The sequence below is a fragment of the Lissotriton helveticus genome, chromosome 10 (genome assembly GCF_964261635.1).
Source record: "Lissotriton helveticus chromosome 10, aLisHel1.1, whole genome shotgun sequence".
Classification (NCBI taxonomy): domain Eukaryota; kingdom Metazoa; phylum Chordata; class Amphibia; order Caudata; family Salamandridae; genus Lissotriton; species Lissotriton helveticus.
Window position 1 is genome coordinate 626764152 of NC_136071.1, and position 24922 is coordinate 626789073.

A 24922-nucleotide genomic window follows, 5' to 3' on the forward strand; every position below is an offset into this window, starting at 1 on the left:
CCAATAATTTTTGTATTTCCAGAGTGACACCTGCTTTCACTTCAGCATTCATTCGGTAGGGCCTAGTGTTAGGATATACTGCATTGTCCTTGATGGCTATTTGTATGGGGTCCACATCTTTCATCAACCCCACATCCTTTCCAGTGAAATCCCACACCTCCGGCTTTACGGCTTCCTGTAGTTCTTGGGGCAAGTCCTGCAGGGTCAATCTTTTAATTTCTGAGTCAGGTCTAAGCAACAATAATTTATAAATGCCGTCTTCATCTGGGGTCTGTATTTCAACACCTTTTGGTGTGCAAAAGATGGTACAGTTCATTTTGCACAGCAAATCACGTCCCAGTAGATTCACTGGACTGGTGTCACAGACGACAAATCTATGCATCTGTTTAAAATTTCCAATTGAAATCTCCATTGGTTCGGTAACAGGAGTACTAATCAATTGATTAGATACACCTACTACTTGGATATTTTCTCCCGAGAGGGGTAGGTTTGGAACGTCCACTGTTCTTACAGTAGAACGGGTAGCGCCAGTGTCCAACAGAAAGGTGACATCATTTCCGTCAACCTTTCCTTCAATATATGGTCCAGACTGGTCTACCGGCAAGGAAGCGCCAAGTACGCACTCCTCGTCCTCCCCTCTCAGGCCCCGTCAGTCCTGATCATTACAAAGGAAGGTATCATTCAGCAGATACTGCGAAGTTGCTGTATTTCTGTTCTCCCCGCTTTTCCAAACCTCTATCTCTTCATTTTCTGCCTGTCTTCCCCTGTATACCTGTTTGGGTGCTCGAGGCACCTGAACTGTTTTTACCTGGGGTTGAGTCTTTCTTGGTCTTTCTTTCTGCGTCTGTGGAATTAAATCAGGAGTTGTCTCATTAACATCGACTAATTGGGGACACTCGTTTCGCCAGTGTCCAATTTCGCCGCACTGATGGCAGGGAAATTTTTTCATAGCCTCTTCCCTGCTAAATTTGGGCCGGGGCTTTCCTCCACCCCCTCCCCCAGGACTTTTGTTCTCAGCATTTTTAACCATGTTACTCAATTGTTTTTCCTGTTGTTCTGCGAGCTTCACCTGAGCCCACATAACCTTCTCCTTAAGGGCCTTTTTCTTTTCTGCCATCTCGTCCTCACAGTACTTAGCGTACCGCAGGACCTCATCCATTTTCTTAGTATGCCAACAGATTTTATTGTCTTTTATCCACTGACAAATTTCAGGTCTTAAACCATTTACAAACCTGTAAATAAAGTGTGTCATATCCTTCAGGTCGATGTTGTCAATACCACTGTATGTTTTAAATACCTGCAATAACCTCTCATAGAAGGAGTGCACTGTTTCGTCCCTTTCCTGCGTTGTTCTATCTATTTTTGTCCAATCAGTTTCCTTGGCGGGCACCTTTTCTTTCAAGTGCTGAATTACCTGCTCATATTTTCGCATGACTTCCTTTGATGGCTCCCCTGTTTCCTTGTTTCTGGGATACTCTTCACTGGGCCAATTTATGTTTATTTTACACTGGGTCCATAAATCTACTGGAACCACAATGTCGAAAAACCCATCCAGGTCTTTCCACAGACATTTTTGTACCTTCACGAACCTTTCCACCTGCCTGTACCAGTCAACTGGTTTCTCTCGTAACTTTGGAAAATCGTTCGTGAAGGACACAATATCCTGCCTAGACCAGGGGACATGCACATATTTCCCCCCTGGAACTTCGCGCATGGGGCATAACTGCTCAGGTTTTTCTACCTCTCTTAAAGCAAACTCGGGAGTCACTTGTCGGGAGCGAACCTCTTCCCTCTTTTTCGCCCACCTGCTTCTCCATTTTTCCACATCTCCCCATTTCTGCAGTACCCCCATTAATTCTTTAATCTGCAACTTCTTCCCTGCCACATTCAGGTGTTCTATATCTTTGTCTGAGAAGTCTGCTCTGTACGGTTTCTGTAAGGGCTTGGATTTTGAGATATCTACCCCCATACTAACTGCTGTTTCGGTCAGTTTTTCATGGAGCACTCTGGTGTTCCTTGTAAAGCTTTTACATATGAACGACAATTCTTCCTCAGAGTAGGTATTTAATCGATCCAACCCCACATTTCCTGCCATTAATTCTTCTATTTCGACCCTCAGCTTGTAGAGGTCTAAAGGTTTTGTTTGCGGAGTCTGCTTCTCTAATTCACGACTCCAACTCTCAATTTCATCCGGAGTTACCAGAGAGACATTCCTAGTACCGGTTGCTGTTTCTAATTTAATTTCTTTTGTATTAAAAGGATTATACCTCTGCTGTATTCCCTTTCCAGTTTGTTTGTTTGGCAATTCCAAGAACGCAACTTCAGACTCGCATTCACTGGACTGATCATCTATGATGATCGGTTCCTGTCTCGGGGTTGCTATGACTGGGGTCATGCCTGGAGTAATCGGAATTCCCTTACCATTTCCGTATAACGGGACCACCGGTCCAATAGTTACTGGAATAGTCAATGCCTCAGGACTGGTATTTATCTGAGAAATTTTCTGAATTATTTCTGTTCTTTGTCTAGCTAGAGCCTCTTGCTCCTTTTCCACTAGTACCCTTCTTAGAGTTGTGTCATGTAATATCTGGGGGGTCAATGGAGGAGTAAAACTCGGGGCAGTAGGATGCGTTTCACTTGGTCCTCCCCCATAATTTGGTTTCGGGAATAAAGTTCCAGTATTAAAGGACCTGCACTCTTCCCCATATGGAGGTTGAACAAAAGGCAGTCCTGAATTCGATGGTTTCTCTTCGCTTTCATACAAGGGTCTGGGAAAAAAGGTTTTCGTACGTGAATATTTTTCTTCCTGACTTGCGGGCACTTTAGGATATATGTCCCTTGTTTCCGTCAGTTCGGGTTTTTCAGGATAGGGCAATACTTGACCACCCCCTCCCAGTCCCAGGGACCTGTCTTCTTCCTTTAGGAAGGGGCGTCGGGGAACATCTCCTACACTGGAAGGTCGGGTTCCCTCATTGTAAGGTGGCGGACTTCTGGTACAGATGTCATCTATTAATTCATCATCTGAATCCCCCAGGGCCCCCCAATGCTTACATTTTTCAGTACTTTTCTCACCCGCTCCAACATTATGACATGCCGGCATCATGGGAAACAGACCCTCAACAATCATGCTCTGCCTCCACTGTTTCATCCTTTTATCCCTGGATTCCTGTTTTGGCCTGGGGTACCACTTGGTCAAACCCTTGTCCATTCGGGGTCTTTCTCTTTCAAAAGCCTCAATTTCCCATTCCTCTAATGCCTCATACTGCGTTAGTCTCGGTCTGGGATGCAGTTCATTCATTCGGGTTCTTAAATTAAATAAGATCCTACCATTGAAAGTACCATCTAACGGAAAAGCCAATACTCCGTCATCTTTTGTGTACTTCACCCAATTCTCCAACCACACACAGGTATTGTACCCTCGGTCAAACATCATGAATGAGGCGGGAGTATTGGGTGCTGGGACAAGAACACCTTCCCTAGATTTAATCGGTTTGTCCGTTTTGAAATAATTTTTCACCTTATTTACAAGGGACATTTTTCTCTTGGTTCCGTACATAATATCGTATCTATTAGCCTTCCACTGATCCCTTTCAAACCCTAGATGCCTTGGATCAGGTCGAGTCTCTGTAGTCCGCGAGTGCCACATACGACTTCTGCGCTAACTTTGTTTACAAACTACCTCCAATCAGAACGCGCTTCAGAAAATTCGTGCAACCAATGGGTGCGCGACCCCTTCGTGAGACAGTTCCCACGCTCCGGCGCTCACCCCTCCTTTACAATTTCAGCTCCGCTACCCGCCCGCTGCTTCTACCAATCCCAGCGCGGCACAGAGTGACGTCAGAGGTGCTTCGCGACTGACTCCCTCCCTTCACAAGGTAACGGAAACTTTCTTTCTTTTAAAGTGCTCAGTGCTTGGTTATTTTACAACAAATACACATTCGCCACAGTGCTCAAGTGTCTAGACAGAGAAAGAATTCTTTTACAGCAAGTAAACTACTTCCATTTACTTTTCACTCGCTGCGGGCAGATCTCTTCCGCCTACCCTTCACTCTAGCATCGGTGAACCTGTTATTCCCCTAAACTCATCCACTTCTTTCCGGGATATATTCCGAGTTTAAGGTTTCTCAGCGGACCCCTCTGCTTTCACGCTAGCTCCGAGGAACCTGCTACTTTTCCGATGTGACCCTTACTAGGTTACGCCACTATGGGAATTTTGCCAATGAACCCCGTTACTGTCATTTATTCACACATGTATTCAGAAAACCCTAGTTAGTGCTTCCCGGTTATCCTAACCTGCACCTAACTTTCCTCGAACCTGTGACCTCAGGACAATGGATTCTATTCACCACTTGCCCTTTCAATTCCCCGGGGAGTTCGGACAACAAGAAACAAGACGGTTGACAATTGCATGGATTAGTACATATAACAATATAAGAACAAGAATAATAACAATACAGTAATTCATGAATTTCAGCAGCGTATTCACAAGAGAGTGATCAGTTCCCTCAGAACAGCCGCTCTTATAGCAGCATTAATATAATAGCAGCTTCCGACTTAACTAGTCCAACTAATCCCTGCCTTACTCTCAACTAGTCCCTAACCATCCTCTAGCTACCAGAAAACTGATAGAGCGCGCGAGGCCACCCGGCCAATAGTTTTCGCCGTTTCCGGCTTCAGGGCCCATATACTTTTCAAATCACCATATACATCGATCGGGTGACTTCACGAGCTCTATCAAGTTGGTGTGTGTGTGTTCCCTGCTACCAATTTTCAGTGCACCCGACTTACCATCCACCGATGCAGGTGCCTAATGACCACAATGAATCAGGGAGCTAGCTGTAAAGGAAAGGCAGCAAAATACAAACCCAACCAATAACATTCAAATACTGTTTAAATGACCACGGACAACTGGAAGTTTTAAAATGTTTATCTAAATTCAATGTTTTCTTGCATGAGGTACAGTAAAATAAGGCAATTAATAACCAAGATAACGTAAATCACATAGGCAGAAAGAAATAATGACAGAGTAATCATCAAATGTACTAATAAATTGTAACAAGAAAAATACTATATAAGTCAGTATTATCTAGACAGGGATAGACTAAGTGTGTGTGACTATAGAAGAGCTTATAATGAATAACACGCTTCACTTAAGGTGAAGGGCCTTTGAACAATCTAGGCAACGAAGTTCTAGACCATATCAGAAAATGACACACTGCTATGCAAAATATAATTTCTAACAAATGAGAAGACATAGGAATAACTTTGCAAAATTATAAATGATAGTTCAATAGTTGCGGAAAGGCATGGAAATATAACATATGCAATGTTTAACTTTATGAAAGCAAAAGTTAGAAATTCAGAAGGTGCAAGAATTTCAAGAGGTTCAGAGTAATATTTACCTAGAAAAGGTGTGGAAACCAAACCCTGGCCACGGGTCAGTTAAGGACAGGAAACCCTCAAGGAAGGATACCCCTCAAAGGACAGCAGGTGCAGAATGGACACCCAGGACAGGACAGGATACCCTCGGAAAAGGAATCAGGACAGGACCCTCAGGACAGGACAGCAAACCCTCAGGACAGGACCCTCTTCAGGACAGGACCGGAACCCACAGTTCGGAAGCAACGCCTGCGCTCCACCCGCTCTGCAGCTATCGATCAAGACCCCGATTGGGTCAGCGAACTCCCAGCTAAGTGCCTTGCCAGCACTTTAAGGTTCAGTAGAACCTTAGTCTATGGTCAAATTCGGACAGAGTGCTCCGCAGCGCTCTGTATCTTCAGTCACCTATTGAGTGCGTTGGGTCAGTGACAGGTCAGCTAAACCAGACAAGTCGGACGGTTCACTAGGTGAACCCAGGGTAGATATACAGTTTGGGGACAGTGTACCACCCCCCAATGTTGCAAAGTGTCAGAATCCCTCAATTTCAATTGGTCCTAAGGTAGGGTTTGGGTAACACACCAATCACAATACGCGAATTGTAGCCTTCATTAACATATTTGGGTACCGCCTAGCAGATTTGGGGTTCCCATGAGCTAACAGTAGCGCAACATTACATTGTATCACATAAGGAGCCACATTCGCTGTTCTCGCAGGGCAGAGGTGACTTTCTCAGGAGCATCTCGCCCATCACTGCCAGCTGGCTATGTTCCATCAGCCAAGGTCCCTCGTGCTGCCGAATGTCGCACAGGCGCAGAAGGGACCTCCAATATGGCTCTCCTCTCACTCAGACCCCCATTTCCCGCGGTACATGAAAAGTAAGCGAAAACAAATTAATACATAATAATGTCATTAGGAAAACACATCACAGGGTTTGTACTTTTAACTCATCATCAAGAAATAAACTTATGCAATTAAATGTTAGCTACATTGAGACGGTCACAAGAGCAGTGGCACGAGCTGTACCACATGATAAGCACAGCTATGAATTACGCATGCGCATAACTTTCCCTCCACTTCTGCAGACGCGTCAGGACACGTGAGTGTGGCTGACGCATGCGCAGTAACTAAAATACAAGCAGCGGCCATTTTAGGGGACACGAGTAATTATTTTAGTAAAACACATGTGCAAGCTTCACGGTCTTTCTCCAAACTAAATAAAAATGTTAGTAAAACATACACGGGTTACCTTGTTACACATAAACGAGGTTCTTGATTTCGGCAAGCCGCAAAATATGCGAAGCTTTGCTTCATCAATTCCACTTTCTTTGTTGTAAGTGGTTACAAATCTTGGTGGTTCAATTTTATCTGTAATTTTTGGTTTTTCAACTAACAATTCCGCTCTTGTTTTTTGATCAGACTTCTTCTTGCATTTTTGTAGGACACGATCTTCATATCCTCTTGACTTGAATCTCATCCTGCATTCCTTTAATTTTCTTTCGGCATCCTCAGGTTTAGAGCAATTTCGTTTTAGCCTCAAGTACTCTCCATACGATACACTTTTTAGGAGTGCTTGTGGATGAAAGCTAGTTCCATGTAACACACTGTTCGTGGCTGTATTTTTTACGGAACAGTGTGGTCTCCAGTTTTCCATTCGAGATATAAACTTGTGTGTCCAGGAAATTGATGTGTTTTTTGTTTGTTGTACATGTAACCTGTAATCCTACTTCATTTTGATTCAGTTTCGAAAAATAATTTTGAAAATCACGATCTGATCCGTGCCAAATTATAAACAAATCGTCTATATATCGGACCCACAAAATGATCCGTTCCAATTCCTGTTGATTGTTCGTATTCCATGCCACTGTTTTTTCCCACCAGCCCATGGTGGTGTTGGCATAGTTAGGAGAAAATTAAATGCCCATGGCGGTGCCACATTCTTGCCTGTATAGTTCTTGATTAAAAAGGAAGACGTTGTTTGTTAAGCATAGATGGATCATTTTTAGGAGCATTCTTGTATGTTCAAGTGTGGTGATGCTTCGTTGTTTCAGGAAGTATTCACACGCTTCCATCCCCACATTGTGTTTTATCGATGTATAGAGCGAGACCACATCAATTGTGACTAAAAGATATTCCTCACTCCATACTACATCTTGAATAATTCTCAGGAACTCCCCTGTATCCTTGATGTATGAGGACATGCTCTGTGCAATCGGTGCTAAGAAAGTGTCCACGTATTTTGAAACATTTTCATATAAGGAACTGCATGAAGACACAATAGGTCTCCCTGGTGGATTTACTAGTGTCTTATGGATTTTTGGTAAAAAATAGACGCAGGGCATTACTGGGTGATCGATGTTTAAAAATTTCTTTTCCTCATCTCTGATTAGTCCTCTTTTGTGCCATTCTTCAAGATGGTTTTTCAATTCTCTTAGCATGTTACTCGTTGGATTGAAAGTCAGTTTAGAGTAATTTTCTTGTATCTCTAATTGCCTCATTGCTTCCGCAATATAGTCTGAAGTTTCCATTATTACAATATTTCCCCCTTTGTCGGCGGGTTTGATTGTAATTTTTCCATTTTCCATGAGAGTAGTGATGGCTTTTCGTTCTTCCTTTGTCAAATTTTCTCGGTAGTTATTTCTCACTTTCACTAATTTATCCAATTCCTCATTTACTGCATCCGAAAAGAGGTCAATTTTATTTTCAGGTGACAGGATAGGGTAATACCGAGATTTTCTTTTTAATCCGGTTGTAGGTCTTTCATTAGTTCTAATATCCATTCGTTCAAGGATCTGAGTATCTGAAAGGTTTGCGCTTTCTTGGTCAAATAGCATTCTAAAACTTTGTCTCAAATCAGGTAGTTGTTCAATTGTCACACGCTGTCGAGCGATCTCACAGTCTGCTGGATCACTTTGTGAAAGTTAATATATATATATATATATATATATATACTACTATTATAAAGGAAGAACTTTGAACCTTTGAGGGGGGTAAACTCGGGAACCACAGCGCCAATCCACACACCCGATGCATCGTTGTAATCGTCAGGGTGTGCAGATGGACATAGGCTATATAAAGTTAATAAATATACGTTATTTAAAAGATTTTGCGAAAAAAAAGTAGTCCAGTGGAAGAAGCGCCGGCCGCGACTTGCGTGCTGACGTCAGGAGCGCGGGGAGGAGCGGCGTCCAGGAGCGCGAGGAGGAGCGGCGGAAATGGCGCGGGGAGGAGCGGCGGACAAGCGGTGAGGAGCGGCGGACAGGCGGTGAGGAGCGGCAGACAGGCGGGGAGGAGCGGTGACCAGCGGCGAGGAGCGGCGGAGCAGTGAACTGAGGAGCGCGGGGGAGGACCGGTGGCTGAGGTAAGGCTCTGGGGGCAATGTCGGGGCAGGCGGGGGCCGGGGCGGGCGGGGGCCAAAACACTCATGGCGGGGGGGCGGGCGGGGGCCGGGGCGGACGGGGGCCCTGAACACTCATTTCGGGACGGGCTGCTGTGTCGGGGCGGGCGGGGGTCGGGGAAGCCTGATTGTTCCCGGACAAGGTCGGGGCGGGCTGCTAGTATATATATATATATCCATACTAATATTATAAAGAGAGAGCCCAAACCTTTGAGGCGGGTAATCTCAGTAACCACAGCACCAATCACAACACCCAATACAGCGTTGGAAAGGGCAGTTGCAGTAGAAGTGCATAGGCTATGCAGACGGCCACCATATTTTTTTTCTTTTTTTTTTGCAGAGTTTTATATAGCGCGAACTTGCCCCGAACTGAATCAGGTATCAGAGCGCTTTACGTAGCACCAGTTACGTTACATGAGGACACACATTCATTTTTGTTAGGCACGGGGAGATTAAGTGATTTGCCCAGAATCACAGGATGTTTGGCGTCGTTACCAAGACTCGAACCCAGATCCCCAGGTCCAAGGTCGAGCGCCTTAGCCGTTAGGCCAACTCCTCTATACATTTAAAAGGTAAAAGAACCGTGCCAGAAAAGTAGTCCCTTGTGGGCGTGTCTGCGTTGTGCTGTGGGTGTGGGCTGGGGGCGTGACTAATGCTGGGGGCGTGTGGTACGGCCATCACATCGTGGGCTGTGGGTGTGTGGTGGGGGCATGACAAACGCTGGGGGCGTGTGTCCGCCCTTCATTCCATGTGAGTCATACATACAAGCGCCAATTACGTTGCTGCGCAGCATCAAGGGGCACGCTGGGGGCGTGACACGCTGCGGGCGTGGGAAACGCTGGGGGCGTGTGTCCAGCCTTCATGCCATGTGAACGCAATTGCGCCGCATCAAGGGGCACGCTGGGGGCGTGAGAAACGATGGGGCCTTTGTGCTACATTCCGCCATTCATGCCATGTGGGTCGCACATTAATTAGAAGATCACCTGGAGGCCTGGTAAGTAACGTACTGCAGCCTCTCCTGCGCGCTATTACTGAACTCTCTCATTCAACGAAATTACACGCACCTGCTACCATCAACCAGGGCTCTAGCCGGGCTCAGTCGGCGGATCAGTACACTAATTACACACGTCTGCTAACATCAAACAGGCCTGCACCTGGGCTTCAAGCGGGGGAACACGCAAATGAGCTTGTCTGCGGGGACAATTACTGCACCCTCTCCTACTCACTGTCACTCAACTCTCTCATTAAACGGATTTACCCGCGGCTGATAACTCGCTCATTTAACGACATTACACGCGCCTGCTAACATCAACAAGGGCTGTAGCTGGGCCTTCTCCGTCCCTATTCTAATGAAACAAAAAATGTTGTCTACCGCGAGATTTTAAAATAAATTGCCCTTGCCAAATACACACATTACACACATTATATTTCATACCCGGACAACGTCGGAACGGGCTGCTAATATATATAGTTGTAAAATACTGACGAAGGGAGCGTTGTCTCCAGAAACGCGTCTAGCGGAATAAATTTACCCCTGCTGTAAGCAACTGTCGTGCTGCGAGTGCTTTTTTATCCTTAGTTGACCCGGCTGGGTATTTTTCTGGGATATTCTGAGCTTGTGTGTATATATATATATATATATATATATATATATATATATATATATATATATATATATATATATTCACTGAAAAAACCATAGGTTATAGACCATATATAGTTAGGAATTAGCATTAAAAAACCTTATTTTACTCACACAAAACCATTGAAATTCCATATATAGTTAGTTGCACTAACTATATATCGCGCACCCGCAATCCACTGCTGATCATGTCACATATTACATCATTCATGACATGGTCAGTGACATCACTGATGACATCACTGATGACATCTCAAATGACATCACTGATGACATCACTGATGACATCTCAAATGACATCACTGATGAGATCACTGATGACATCATCCAGTGACTGTGTGTTTCTGTAAAGTTTAAATATGTTTTACATATTGAAGAATGAGTAGATGTATAAGTGTCTGGACGAAGGATTTAGTAGGTGCATGACTGAATGTATGAGTGAGTGATTAAATGTGTCTCACTGAGTGCATGGGTTAGTGACTAAACTGTCTTAATTTGTGCATCATTATGTCTGTTGTTCTGTAAACTGCTGCATGTGTTGATCAGTAGCTATATGATTAACTATATGGGTTATTGATTGATTGTCCAAGTATTTGTATAGGAGACTGAGTGTGTGTGTGGCTGGCTGGGAGGTGTGTGACTCTGTGCCGATCAATGTGTACTTGTATCAATGATTGTATAAGAAAGTAAGTATGTGTTAGTGTATGTTTGAAAATGTAAGGTGCTCTATGTTTAACTGTATAGACAAGAAAATGGAAGTGTGATTGATTCTTTACAGGACTGACTAGGTGTGTGAGTAACTCCATGGATGAGTGGCAGAGTGTAAGTGTCTGTATAGGTGTATGAGTGCATATGATAGTGTTGTAAAGATGAGTGATTGTATGTATGAATGATTGTATGGGTGAATGAGTGAATGTGTGTGTAGACGTAGGAATCAGTGAGTACGTATGTAGTAACTAGTATTGGTGTGTCAATGGTTTCAAAAATTATACTCTGTATTTAACACTGGGTGAAACAGAGGTTATATTAAAACGTGAGGAGATGCATTGTATTGTCACATGAATGATATCATCAGTGATGTGGTCATTGATGTCATTTGAGATGTCATCAGTGATGTCATCAGTGATGTCACTGACCATGTCATGAATGATGTAATATGTGACATGATCAGCAGTGGATTGCGGGTGCGCGATATATAGTTAGTGCAACTAACTATATATGGAATTTCAATGGTTTTGTGTGAGTAAAATAAGGTTTTTTAAATGCTAATTCCTAACTATATATGGTCTATAACCTATGGTTTTTTCAGTGAATTTTCAAGGTTTTGTAAATGCTAATTCCTAACTATATATGGTCTATAACCTATGGTTTTTTCAGTGAATTTCAATGGTTTTTTAATAGCAAATATCATAAGCTGTCGAATGTCAAGTACGTGGTAAGTAAAAACATTTTCGTGTTTATGCACACTGATCTGCTTTGAATACTGCCCCCCACCCCTCATTTCTATTAGGAGTACTCTCTCTTTGCAGATAGTGAAGGGTAGTTAACGCAGCCCTTTGCCCCCTTTGTAATACGTCGTGCCTGCTTCTCTCTCCATTTGATTGATTGTTCTCTTTGGTTCATTCTCTATTTACAAACAAGCACAGAGTCGCAATACTCTGTTTAGTCTTTGCAGATAGCGAAAAATCGTGTAAAAAAACAAAAGGAATCGAGCAAAATCAGTAGGCCACTAATGGGATCTCTTTTTGACCTCGCTAAAATAGAAACATTAGGAACAACCTGTTGAAAATAGCAATGCGTATGTACATAAGCGGCGTTCATTTGTGTTCACAGTACCCCTTGTTGATTGTTTCAATCGAGCATTGAATTGTTCGAAGTTAATTCTCTTAAGGATCTTCTCTACCTGCAAACGAGGAAGAATAGGAATATTCTCTCTCCCTTTGCAGATAGTGAAGGGTAGGTAACGCAAGCCTTTAACACGTCGTACCTATTTCATTCCTCATTGATTGATTGATTGTCCGAACATTGACTGTTTGGGAATTAGTTCTTTTTGGAGGTATTCCCTGTTTGCAAATAAACGTAGGAAAATCTTTGCAAGTAGTGAAAGGGTACGTAATGCGGACCTTTCTCCCCCGTTGTAATCTGTCATGCCTATCTACTCCCCACTGATTGATGCACCTTTTTCACCCGGACCATTTACTAGAGATACGTCATCTGGCCCGACCAGAGAGCACCCCTAGTGAAAAGGACATATGCAATAATAACGAAGTGATCACTGTATCCTGTTAACAGAAACTTTACCATGAAACAACCTGGAAAGAAAAAAATAGGAAAACGAAAATCAGTAGGCCACTGATGAACATGAACTTTTATTAAACAACAAACAAAGAAACGATAACATAACGTAATGATAAAACCTATTAATGTCCTAGAAACAAGAAAACGTTAAAGTATGCCAGTGGTGAGAGACCAGAAAAACAGTCCGAGAAACCAAATCACCCCTCGCTGTCCCAACTCATGCACTCTGAAAGTTCAAAGTTTTGAGGAGTGCTTGTAACATTGTCTGAAGCCTATTTGCAATTGCTTCATCTTCACTATTCTTAAAGTAAGTGGGGGCTGTTGTGATGCGGTGCCACCCTGAACCGCTTGACGGAGGCCCCCGAGGGACGGTGTCATGTCGCGGACTCGGAGGGGGCGCTTGGCTCCGGCCCCCTCCCCAAGTCGTGTTGCCCTGGTGTGGCCTGAGATCGCCCCCGACATAGGTGGCCGGCTCCCGGGGTCAAGCGGAACTTTTTTCCTTTTGGTGACTCTTCCATTCTTCACCTTGTCCCACAATCCGTTTCACCTAAAGACACGCTGTAGTGGGGCACCCCTTTTCCGTTTCATTTGCCATTCAGCCCGCTTTTGCTACACTGTGCCTCTTCCGCTATTCAGCTGTTTACCGCCCGCTCTTTCGACTACAGCGTCTCGCTCACCATGTACTTGAGTTGCTCCCGCTCTTGCGGTGCAGCGATAGGCGGCTGCCACAGGACTCTCAAAATGGCGGCCATCTCTTCAGATTTGGGCGTGGTCCACTAAAATGGGCCTGCGACACCTTGGAACTCGGACGCTTGTCTGCTAGAGCTTGGGCTCCATTCTCGAAAGCGTCCCCTCATCCTTGAAGATTCTACAAAAGTCTTGGGGGCCCCCGACTCCCGCAGGCTTCTGGTGGGGAGCGCCTAGCATGATTGCTCGTGGAATGGCCACGACGGAGCTACGAAATGGTGGTGCTCTCATGCTAACGCCAGCTTCAGTCTGAAACATCCAGAAACACTGTAGACTACCAATTCGATCAGTTCCGGTAGCGCTCCAACGTGACCCGGTAGAGAAGAACTTGCCCTCCCCTCTTTGACTGATGGTTCTTGTTGCCTGTCCCTTCTGTTGTCATTTAACAGAACTATTTAGCCTGCTGAAAGGGGTTGTGTGCCGTCCGCTGGTTGGTGGAGACATTTTGACTATATTCTGGACCTGCGTTGTCGCGTAATGCGTCATATGACGTGCCGCGTTAGAAAGTTTAATAAATTATTAAACACAATAAACAATCCTTAAAAAATAAAAAAAAATAAAAAATAATCAACAAAACCAACAATCAATTAACAACAGTATTTGAAAAGTCTATCATTCATTTTTCATTGCAGTACGCTGCCCAGAAAGCTTCCCGGTTCCCGGACCGGGCGCTACCCACGCAAAAAAACAAAAAAAAATTTTTATTTTTTTTTGCCCCGCGGGGCCGTTTTAAAGCCTCCACATTAAACCTAGGGGGTCAGGGAGGATCTACTATGCCCCCTTATGGTTATTTGCCCCTTTGTTTTGGCCTCCTCTTGTCTCTCGATCCTACCGAGAGACAAGATGGCGGCCGCTACGGACTTTTTGGAATGTTGACAGACGCCAGAGAACCAATCAGCTTCGCTTCACAAAGCTCCGTTGCGCGAAAAGTACGCGTCCTGGAGCGCTGCCCAGAGCGCGCTTACAGATATATATCTTTTTTTAAACGTTAATTTCTCAAAATCCACTGGAGCACATATATTGAGACCTACAAAAGGCACATCGGGCTACCAGTCCCTACAATTTTGCCAAGTTTCGTGCAAATCCATTCAGCCGTTCGGGCTAAAAGTGAGGCCAACCGCCCTATGGAAATTAACATGGGAAAAACGCGTTTTGGGACCCCCCTTTTTTCTCGGCCCCCCCTTGACGAACCCCCCCAAAATTTTCAGGGGCTGCTCAGAAACAAAATGTGCCATTTTCCTGAAAATTTCAGCCAATTCCGTCCACAAACGCCAAAGTTATTAGACATAGAATTTTCAAAAATCCCATAGAGAAAAAATCCTAACTATATATACCTACTGGCGACCGCCAGTAGGTAATATATATATATATGTATGTATGTATATATATATATATATATATATATATATGTATATAAATATATAAATATATATATATATAAATATATATATCCCAAAACACCTCCTCCGTTAGAAAGAGCGAAGACCACAGCTGGGGACAAGGTTGGGAGCATTTATTTCTGCAGATTCACGGCGAATGCATTTCGGCAATCATTTGCCTTCCTCAGCGCCACAAGTGTCTTCAACCCTCCATCTGTGCCAAAAGACTGCAATGCTGCCTTCTGTGGCCTGTTGGCTGAAGCTCCACCCTCGATGTCACTGATCCCACCTGTTGCTGATCCGGGCGTAGTCCAGAACTGCAAGACCCAGAATGCCACGCCTTGCATCCAGGTAAGTGGTGGAATGAAGTTCCGACCCTGTGGTCGGGCGGGGAAGCGAATTGCGCAGATGGTGCCAGGTATCCCTTGTAGCAGAAATGTAAATGCCTCCTTATGCCCCCAAACCGCTTCAACCACGAAGCACAAGTCCAATCATCTGCGGGGGCGGCAATGTCAATGCACGTCGCCCAGTGCCCGGACAGTGTCCTGACAACCGCTTCTTCTCTCTTTGTGTCTCGTGGCGGGCCCAGACGAATCCAATACCTTGGAGCAGCAGACAAGCCGAAGCAACGCCAGAGTGCGTCCGGACCAACTTGATGAAGCGGGGGTCTTCAAACTGCGCCTCTGACACGCGCAGACAAATTCCAAAACACCTCCTCCGTTAGAAAGAGCGAAGACCACAGCTGGGGACAAGGTTGGAAGCATTTATTTCTGCAGATTCACGGCGAATGCATTTCGGCAATCATTTGCCTTCCTCAGCGCCACAAGTGTCTTCAACCCTCCATCTGTGCCAAAAGACTGCAATGCTGCCTTCTGTGGCCTGTTGGCTGAAGCTCCACCCTCGATGTCACTGATCCCACCTGTTGCTGATCCGGGCGTAGTCCAGAACTGCAAGACCCAGAATGCAACGCCTTGCATCCAGGTAAGTGGTGGAATGAAGTTCCGACCCTGTGGTCGGGCGGGGAAGCGAATTGCGCAGATGGTGCCAGGTATCCCTTGTAGCAGAAATGTAAATGCCTCCTTATGCCCCCAAACCGCTTCAACCACGAAGCACAAGTCCAATCATCTGCGGGGGCGGCAATGTCAATGCACGTCGCCCAGTGCCCGGACAGTGTCCTGACAATCGCTTCTTCTCTCTTTGTGTCTCGTGGCGGGCCCAGACGAATCCAATACCTTGGAGCAGCAGACAAGCCGAAGCAACGCCAGAGTGCGTCCGGACCAACTTGATGAAGCGGGGGTCTTCAAACTGCGCCTCTGACACGCGCAGACAAATTCCAAAACACCTCCTCCGTTAGAAAGAGCGAAGACCACAGCTGGGGACAAGGTTGGAAGCATTTATTTCTGCAGATTCACGGCGAATGCATTTCGGCAATCATTTGCCTTCCTCAGCGCCACAAGTGTCTTCAACCCTCCATCTGTGCCAAAAGACTGCAATGCTGCCTTCTGTGGCCTGTTGGCTGAAGCTCCACCCTCGATGTCACTGATCCCACCTGTTGCTGATCCGGGCGTAGTCCAGAACTGCAAGACCCAGAATGCAACGCCTTGCATCCAGGTAAGTGGTGGAATGAAGTTCCGACCCTGTGGTCGGGCGGGGAAGCGAATTGCGCAGATGGTGCCAGGTATCCCTTGTAGCAGAAATGTAAATGCCTCCTTATGCCCCCAAACCGCTTCAACCACGAAGCACAAGTCCAATCATCTGCGGGGGCGGCAATGTCAATGCACGTCGCCCAGTGCCCGGACAGTGTCCTGACAACCGCTTCTTCTCTCTTTGTGTCTCGTGGCGGGCCCAGACGAATCCAATACCTTGGAGCAGCAGACAAGCCGAAGCAACGCCAGAGTGCGTCCGGACCAACTTGATGAAGCGGGGGTCTTCAAACTGCGCCTCTGACACGCGCAGACAAATTCCAAAACACCTCCTCCGTTAGAAAGAGCGAAGACCACAGCTGGGGACAAGGTTGGAAGCATTTATTTCTGCAGATTCACGGCGAATGCATTTCGGCAATCATTTGCCTTCCTCAGCGCCACAAGTGTCTTCAACCCTCCATCTGTGCCAAAAGACTGCAATGCTGCCTTCTGTGGCCTGTTGGCTGAAGCTCCACCCTCGATGTCACTGATCCCACCTGTTGCTGATCCGGGCGTAGTCCAGAACTGCAAGACCCAGAATGCAACGCCTTGCATCCAGGTAAGTGGTGGAATGAAGTTCCGACCCTGTGGTCGGGCGGGGAAGCGAATTGCGCAGATGGTGCCAGGTATCCCTTGTAGCAGAAATGTAAATGCCTCCTTATGCCCCCTTATGCGGTCGCCAGTAGGTATATATAGTTCGGATTTTTTCTCTATGGGATTTTTGAAAATTCTATGTCTAATAACTTTGGCGTTTGTGGACGGAATTGGCTGAAATTTTCAGGAAAATGGAACATTTTGTTTCTGAGCAGCCCCTGAAAATTTGGGGGGGGTTCGTCAAGGGGGGGCCCGAGAAAAAAGGGGGGTCCCAAAACGTGTTTTTAACATTGAGTTTTCCATAGGGCGGTTGGCCTCACTTTTAGCCCGAACGGCTGAATGGATTTGCACGAAACTTGGCAAAATTGTAGGGACTGGTAGCCCGATGTGCCTTTGCTAGGTCTCAATATATGTGCTCCAGTGGATTTTGAGAAATTAACGTTAAAAAAAAGATATATATCTGTAACAGCGGACCAGGCAGCGCTCCAGTTCGCGTACTTTTCGCGTTACGGAGCTTTGTGAAGCGAAGCTGATTGGTTCTCCGGCGTCTGTAAACATTCCAAACAGTCCGTAGCGGCCGCCATCTTGTCTCTCGGTAGGATCGAGAGACAAGAGGAGGCCAAAGCGAAGGGGCAAATGACCATAAGGGGGCATAGTAGATCCTCCCTGACCCCCTAGGTTTGATGTGGAGGTTTTAAAAGGGCCCCGCGGGGCAAAAAAAAAAATAATAATAATCGAACGGCTGAATGGATTTGCACGAAACTTGGCAAAATTGTAGGGACTGGTAGCCCGATGTGCCTTTGCTAGGTCTCAATATATGTGCTCCAGTGGATTTTGAGAAATTAACGTTCAAAAAAAGATATATATCTGTAACAGCGCTCCGCTTCGCGTACTTTTCGCGTTACGTAGCTTTGCGAAGCTGATTGGTTCTCCGGCGTCTGTAAACATTCCAAACAGTCCGTAGCGGCCGCCATCTTGTCTCTCGGTAGGATCGAGAGACAAGAGGAGACCAAAGCGAAGGGGCAAATGACCATAAGGGGGCATAGTAGATCCTCACTGACCTCTTAGGTTTGATGTACCATTTTGCCAAGTTTGGTGTAATTCCGTTCAACCATTCAGGCTGTAGGGGAAACAACCTTTACAACGCAACTTTTACAACGAACTACCATTACAACGAGATTTTTACAACGCAAAAACTATTACAACGCATGTTTTTACAACGCATGTTTTTACAATTCAGGTACCTTTACAACGCATACCATTACAACGTAAGTATTGGTAAGTATATAGTTTGTATAGTATTTTAGTTTTTGGGTAAAGGGGTATTTTTAGGGTTCAGGGTCAGTTTTCAGTTTTTGGGTAAAGGGGTATTTTTAGGGTTCAGGGTCAGTTTTCAGTTTTTGGGTAAAGGGGTATTTTTAGGGTTCAGGGTCAGTTTTCAGTTTTTGGGTAAAGGGGTATTTTTAGGGTTCAGGGTCAGTTTTCAGTTTGTGGGTAAAGGGGTATTTTTAGGGTTTAGGGTCAGTTTTCAGTTTTTGGGTAAAGGGGTATTTTTAGGGTTCAGGGTCAGTTTTCAGTTTTTGGGTAAAGGGGTATTTTTAGGGTTCAGGGTCAGTTTTCAGTTTGTGGGTAAAGGGGTATTTTTAGGGTTCAGTGTCAGTTTTCAGTTTTTGGGTAAAGGGGTATTTTTAGGGTTCAGGGTCAGTTTGGGGTTTTTGGGTAAAGGGGTACAGGATAAATTAAATTAATTAAATTAAATTAAATTAAATTAATTAAAATAAATTAAATTAATTAAATTAATTAAATTAATTAAATTAAATTAATTAAATTAAATTAAATTAATTATATTAAATTACATTAAATTACATTAAATTAATTAAATTAAGTAAATTAATTATATTAAATTAAATTAATTAAAATAATTAAATTAAATTAATTAAATTAATTAAATTAAATTAAATTAATTAAATTAATTATAATAAATTACATTAAATTAATTAAATTAAATTAAAATTAATTAAAATTAATTAATTATATTAAATTACATTAAATTAAATTTAATTAATTAAATTAAATTATTTACATTAAATAAATTAAATTAAATTAAATTACAAAAATTAAAATAAATTAAATTAAATTAAATTAATTAAATTAATTTAATTAAATTAATTAAATTAATTAAATTAATTTAATTAAATTAACTTAAATTTAATTAATTTACATTAAAAAAAAATATTATATACTTACTAATATTTACGTTGTAATGGTATGCGTTGTAAAGGCACCTGCGTTGTAAATACCAGCGTTGTAATGGTACTTCGTTGTAATGGTTCCTGCGTTGTAAAAATTGCGTGGTAATGGTAGTCGTTGTAAAAGTATGCGTTGTAACGTCATACATCCGGCTGTAGACGTATCTAAATGTCCTATGGAAAATTGCATGGGGAAAACACATTTGAAAGTGTTGAAATTTAGAACCAATTAAAATGTTACTTTGGTTTTGTATTTGTGTGTGATGAAAGTTAATTGGTTATGTATATATCTAAAATGAGAGGAAACCACAGCCATTTTGTGATACTACTGTCTGAGGTACATTTGTGAGGAATTTTTGGTGCTCAATTTCTGGTGTTTGATTTACACAGTACTAACACTTCTCCTACTTTCAAAAAGGTGAGTTGTTAATTTGTAAGGGGAACTATGTTGTACACTTTAAGATATTTTGAAAATTTTTTTCTGTTATTCATTTTCAGTCCTTCTGTTATACTAAATACTTGATAAAGTTAGTTTTATATTATGTATTACTAAAAACGATAAATGAAAGTGATTATTTTTTTCTGCAATTTACAGCAAGAAATTTCAAAATAAAATGGATCACAATGAAGAGACCGTGGCAATTTCTTTTGAATTATCCACTACATTTATTGAAATTGACAGCACCAATAATGAAATATTCTCACAAGGAGGAGATGACTTGAATGATTTTTTTGATCAATCTCTTGACGGCGAATTTATCGAATGTCTGGAGACCATAGAGTTACAAGAATCATCATTGCAGACTTTTCATGAGGAGATTTCTGATGAGATGATTGAAGAGGAAATTCCTGATGAGGACATGTTACTAGTTCTTTCAAATTATGAAAATTCAGAAGAATAAATTTATATTTAGAAATCAAAAATTGTTTGAGACATTATTCATTTTTATTTTTAATTTATGAGGTTGTAGCGAAGTGATTGTAGTATAAAAAAAGACTTATAGTATAGAGTGCAAAAATTGGTTCTTTTTGGAGGGGCAAAAAAAAAAATCGTTTTTTTGGTGGGGTGCGCCCGGTTAGCGTAACGGGAAGTGGACTGGGGAGCGTACTACAAGGAAAGAAGAATGATTGACTTTTAACTTATTGTATGTTTATAGACTTGTTTTTCTGCTGAGTGACGTCTCGGCCTATCTCCACGGGATGCAGTCCCTACCATCTCGGCGTTTAAGCCCAGGGGGACCGGTAGTGTGGGAGAGATAACGGGGCATATTATCAAGGGGGTTTATCTCCGCTTTTTTGGCTTTAAAAGCCAAGAAAGCGGAGATAAAATTATCTCCGTATTACGTAGCTGTCGCTAACACCAGTTAGCGACCGCTAGTAGGACATAGCGACCATCTTGGGCTCCACTTTGCATGTCAGTGATATTTATCACTAATGACATGCAAAGTGGGCATGCCAAGATGTTAGCGACTGGAAACAGTCGCTAACATCGCTATCTTCTATTACCAACTTTTGGAGATATTCGCGCTAAGCGCGAATATCTCCAAAAAGTATCACCTGTCCTGAGCAGTTCTTAGCCATGTCATCCAATGGGAGGTGGATAACATGGCTAAGAGCATTAGCTCGGTAATGCATGAATATCGCTGACTTTTCAGCGATATTAATGCATTGCGGCCGTTTTTTATCGCATTTGCGATAAACCTTGATAATAGCAAGGTTTATCTGCGATAATTTCTGACGATGCTTAGCGGTAAAAAATTCGTTGCTAAGCATCGTTAGGGATAAATATCGCTTAACTTTGGTAATATGCCCCAACGTCTGTTAACGTTCGATTCGAAGGAAATGAGGAAGTGTTGAAAAACATTGTCTGTGCCATCTTGCCTTTTTTCAAATGCCACACTTTTGTCGTGCACGGCAGCCATTTTAGATGCCTTGACCAGACCCACTCTCTGCACGCTGTCGATCCGTAGCATGGCTCCCCACCCTCGCAAGCATCTTCCCCAGGCACTGGTCACCCCCGCTCTCTGTCTTATGCATGGGCAATAAACCTCCCCCCATCTGCGCTGCTCTTCCCTGAGAATCACACCCTGTGCCCGCCCGACACCTCCCTTTCGCCCTATTCACTACCGCACCCTCTGACACTCCTCTTCCTCTGTGTCCGATTGTCCAGGCCGGTCCCAGGCTATCAGCTAGCCCTGCAGATGTAGTTTATGGCCCCAGCTGTAAAGAATCACCCCTCTTCAAAGGAGTTATAGTAGATCAAGGCCCACACCCGATGAGATCCGTCACACCACACGCGTTCCTACTATCTGAAAACCATCCTGTATTGTGATTGGGGAGGTTTTTACAATTATGTGTCACATTAAAAATATATAGCACTCCAACAAAGTAGTAGGAATATAAAACTTTAATAACTTATAAATATATACAACAAAACAAAAACAGTAAAAACATTTAAACAATGAAGAGACCGTGGTAATTTCTTTTGAATTATCCACTACATTTATTGAAATTGACAGCACCAATAATGAAATATTCTCACAAGGAGGAGATGACTTGAATGATTTTTTTGATCAATCTCTTGATGGCGAATTTATCGAATGTTTGGAGACCATAGAGTTACAAGAATCATCATTGCAGACTTTTCATGAGGAGATTCCTGATGAGATGATTGAAGAGGAAATTCCTGATGAGGACATGTTACTAGTTCTTTCAAATTATGAAAATTCAGAAGATGTTGCCTGGGTGCCGCACTGATTTGGGTATCCGGCGTGGTGCGTCCCGGGGGGTGGGTCGTCAGTAGCGTCTGTTGTGCGAATAGTTCCAAGGCAGCAGAACGCGCTGAAATCTGGATGGCACCAAGGTGATGTCCAGTAAGTTGCCGCCCACCAAATAACGGCGTGGGGCGCCGCGGGGGAGGGGGGAGGCAGTCCAAAGTTCCGTTAAAAGGGCAAAGGAAAGGATCGGTGGTTTGAACCATCAGTCAAAAAGGGGAGGGGGTGCAACAATTTTTCCTACCGGGTCACACTGTGCTTTCACCGGAACTGAGGTCTGCAGGATTCTAGTCATTCAAACTGAGGCTGGCGCCAGCATGGGAGCGCCGACGTCCGGCGGCTACAGTTTCGTCACTCCACGGGCGATCATGGCAGTCATTCCCCATCGGGGGTGTCTGCGGGGGTCGGGGACTCCCGCGGCTCCTCTAGAATCTTCAAGGTCGTGGAGGACTACGGTGGTGGAGTCAACCAGTGACCGGGCCATTTCTTTATGCTGGCCCGCTCTTGCCAGGTCGACCGCCATTTTGAGAGTTCGGTAGCTACCGGCGATCGCAGGGTCAAATGAGCGGACGGGCTCCACCCTGCCGGGCGAGACGTTGCAGCATCGCCACAGTGGAAGAACCCTTTTCCGGGCGCCTGGAGCGCTGAGGGTGCAGCTGGGAAGCCTCCACCTGGGGAGGCGGGAGAGGCCTGTTCGCACCGTCTCTCCCACCCAGTGCACCCCACGGCGTCTCGCTTGACATTTGTTATGGCCGGACCAGGCGATGAGGACGAGGGGGGGGGGGTTGGAGGCATGTGCAAGACATCCCCCCCCAGTGTTGTCGCAGCCATTATAAAAGAAAGAAGAAATGTCCCGTCCGTCTTTGGGCCGGACCTCCGGTGGATGGCGGCCGGACGCCCTTTGCTCTGGCCCCATGAACGGGTTCCTTGGCTCATCCGGTGGGGTAGGCCTTGGCGTGTGGTGCCTCTCTTGGGCCTTTCGTGCAGTGGCCTCTCCACTCCCAGGCCCTCCATGGATGCTGGCCCAGACTGGGAGAGAGAGGGTCTAACCTGCAATTCTCCAGGGTTACCGCCACCGCGGCCGGATCCCGTCGGCCTCGGCCTCTGGTTGATGGTGGCCAGACTGGGAGAGAGAGGGGAGGGTCGAGGACACAGACATTCCCCCCCTTGCAACTCTCCAGGGTGGTCGTAGCAATCCCCCTGGACGGGTGCCATTGGCCTCGGCCTTTCCTCCGGCTACACCCTACGTGATGATCTTCTGCCGACGGTTGGCAGCAGGACCCGCCTTATATGTGTTGCTTCCGGCTGGGCGTAGCCGGAAACCTGTTGCACTTTGGAAGTTTCCAGAATGGGGCGGATGTCTGCTGACTTGTATCTTTCCCAGTTTGCCGTTATTTGGCCGTGGCAGGCGGTGGGACAGACACGTTTTGGGGCAGTGAGGGGCGATGAAGCGTCGTTGCCTTGTGGCCGTTGCAATGTCACACTTGGTTTCTCTTATGTTTTCAGGTTTCTTATTACGGGCTTACTTCTAACGTTTCTTGTTTCTAGGACAATAATAGGTTTTATCATTACGTATTGTTATCATTTCTTTGTTTGTTATTTAATAAAAAGTTCATCAGTGGCCTACTGATTTTCGTTTTCCTATTCCTTTCTTTCCAGGTTGTTTCATGCTAAAGTTTCTGTTAACAGGATACAGTGATCACTTCGTTATTATTGCATATGTCCTTTTCACTAGGGGTGCTCTCTGGTCGGGCCAGATGACCTATCTCTAGTAAATGGTCCGGGTGAAACAGGTGCATCAATCAGTGGGGAGTAGATAGGCATGACAGATTACAACGGGGGACAAAGGTCCGCATTACCTACCCTTTCACTACTTGCAAAGATTTTCCTACGTTTATTTGCAAACAGGGAATACCTCCAAAAAGAACCAATTCCCAAACAGTCAATGTTCGGGCAAACAATCAATCAATGAGGAACGAAATAGGCACGATGTGTTAAAGGTTTGCGTTACCTACCCTTCACTATCTGCAAAGGGAGAGAGAATATTCCTATTCTTCCCCGTTTGCAGGCAGAGAAGATCCTTAAGAGAACCAACTTCGAACAATTCAATGCTCGATTCAATCAATCAATCAATGAGGAGAAAAATAGGTATGACGGATTACAATGGGGACAAAAGTCTGCATTTACCTATCCTTCACTATCTGCAAAGACTAAACAGAGTATGGCGATTCTGTGCTTGTTTGCAAATGCTCGGATTACAATCAATCAAATGGAGAGAGAAGCAGGCACGACGGATTACAACGGGGGCAAAGGCCTGCGTTAACTAACCTTCACTATCTGGAAAGAGAGAGTACTCCTAATAGAAATGAGGGGGGGGGCGGCATTGAAAGCAGATCAGTGTGCATAAACACGAAAATGTTTTTTCTTACCACGTACTTGACAATCGACAGCTTATGATATTTGCTATTAAAAAACCATTGAAATTCACTGAAAAAACCATAGGTTATAGACCATATATAGTTAGGAATTATACATTTACAAAACCTTGAAAATTCACTGAAAAAACCATAGGTTATAGACCATATATAGTTAGGAATTATACATTTACAAAACCTTGAAAATTCACTGAAAAAACCATAGGTTATAGACCATATATAGTTAGGAATTAGCATTTAAAAAACCTTATTTTACTCACACAAAACCATTGAAATTCCATATATAGTTAGTAGTACTAACTATATATCGCGCACCCGCAATCCACTGCTGATCATGTCACATATTACA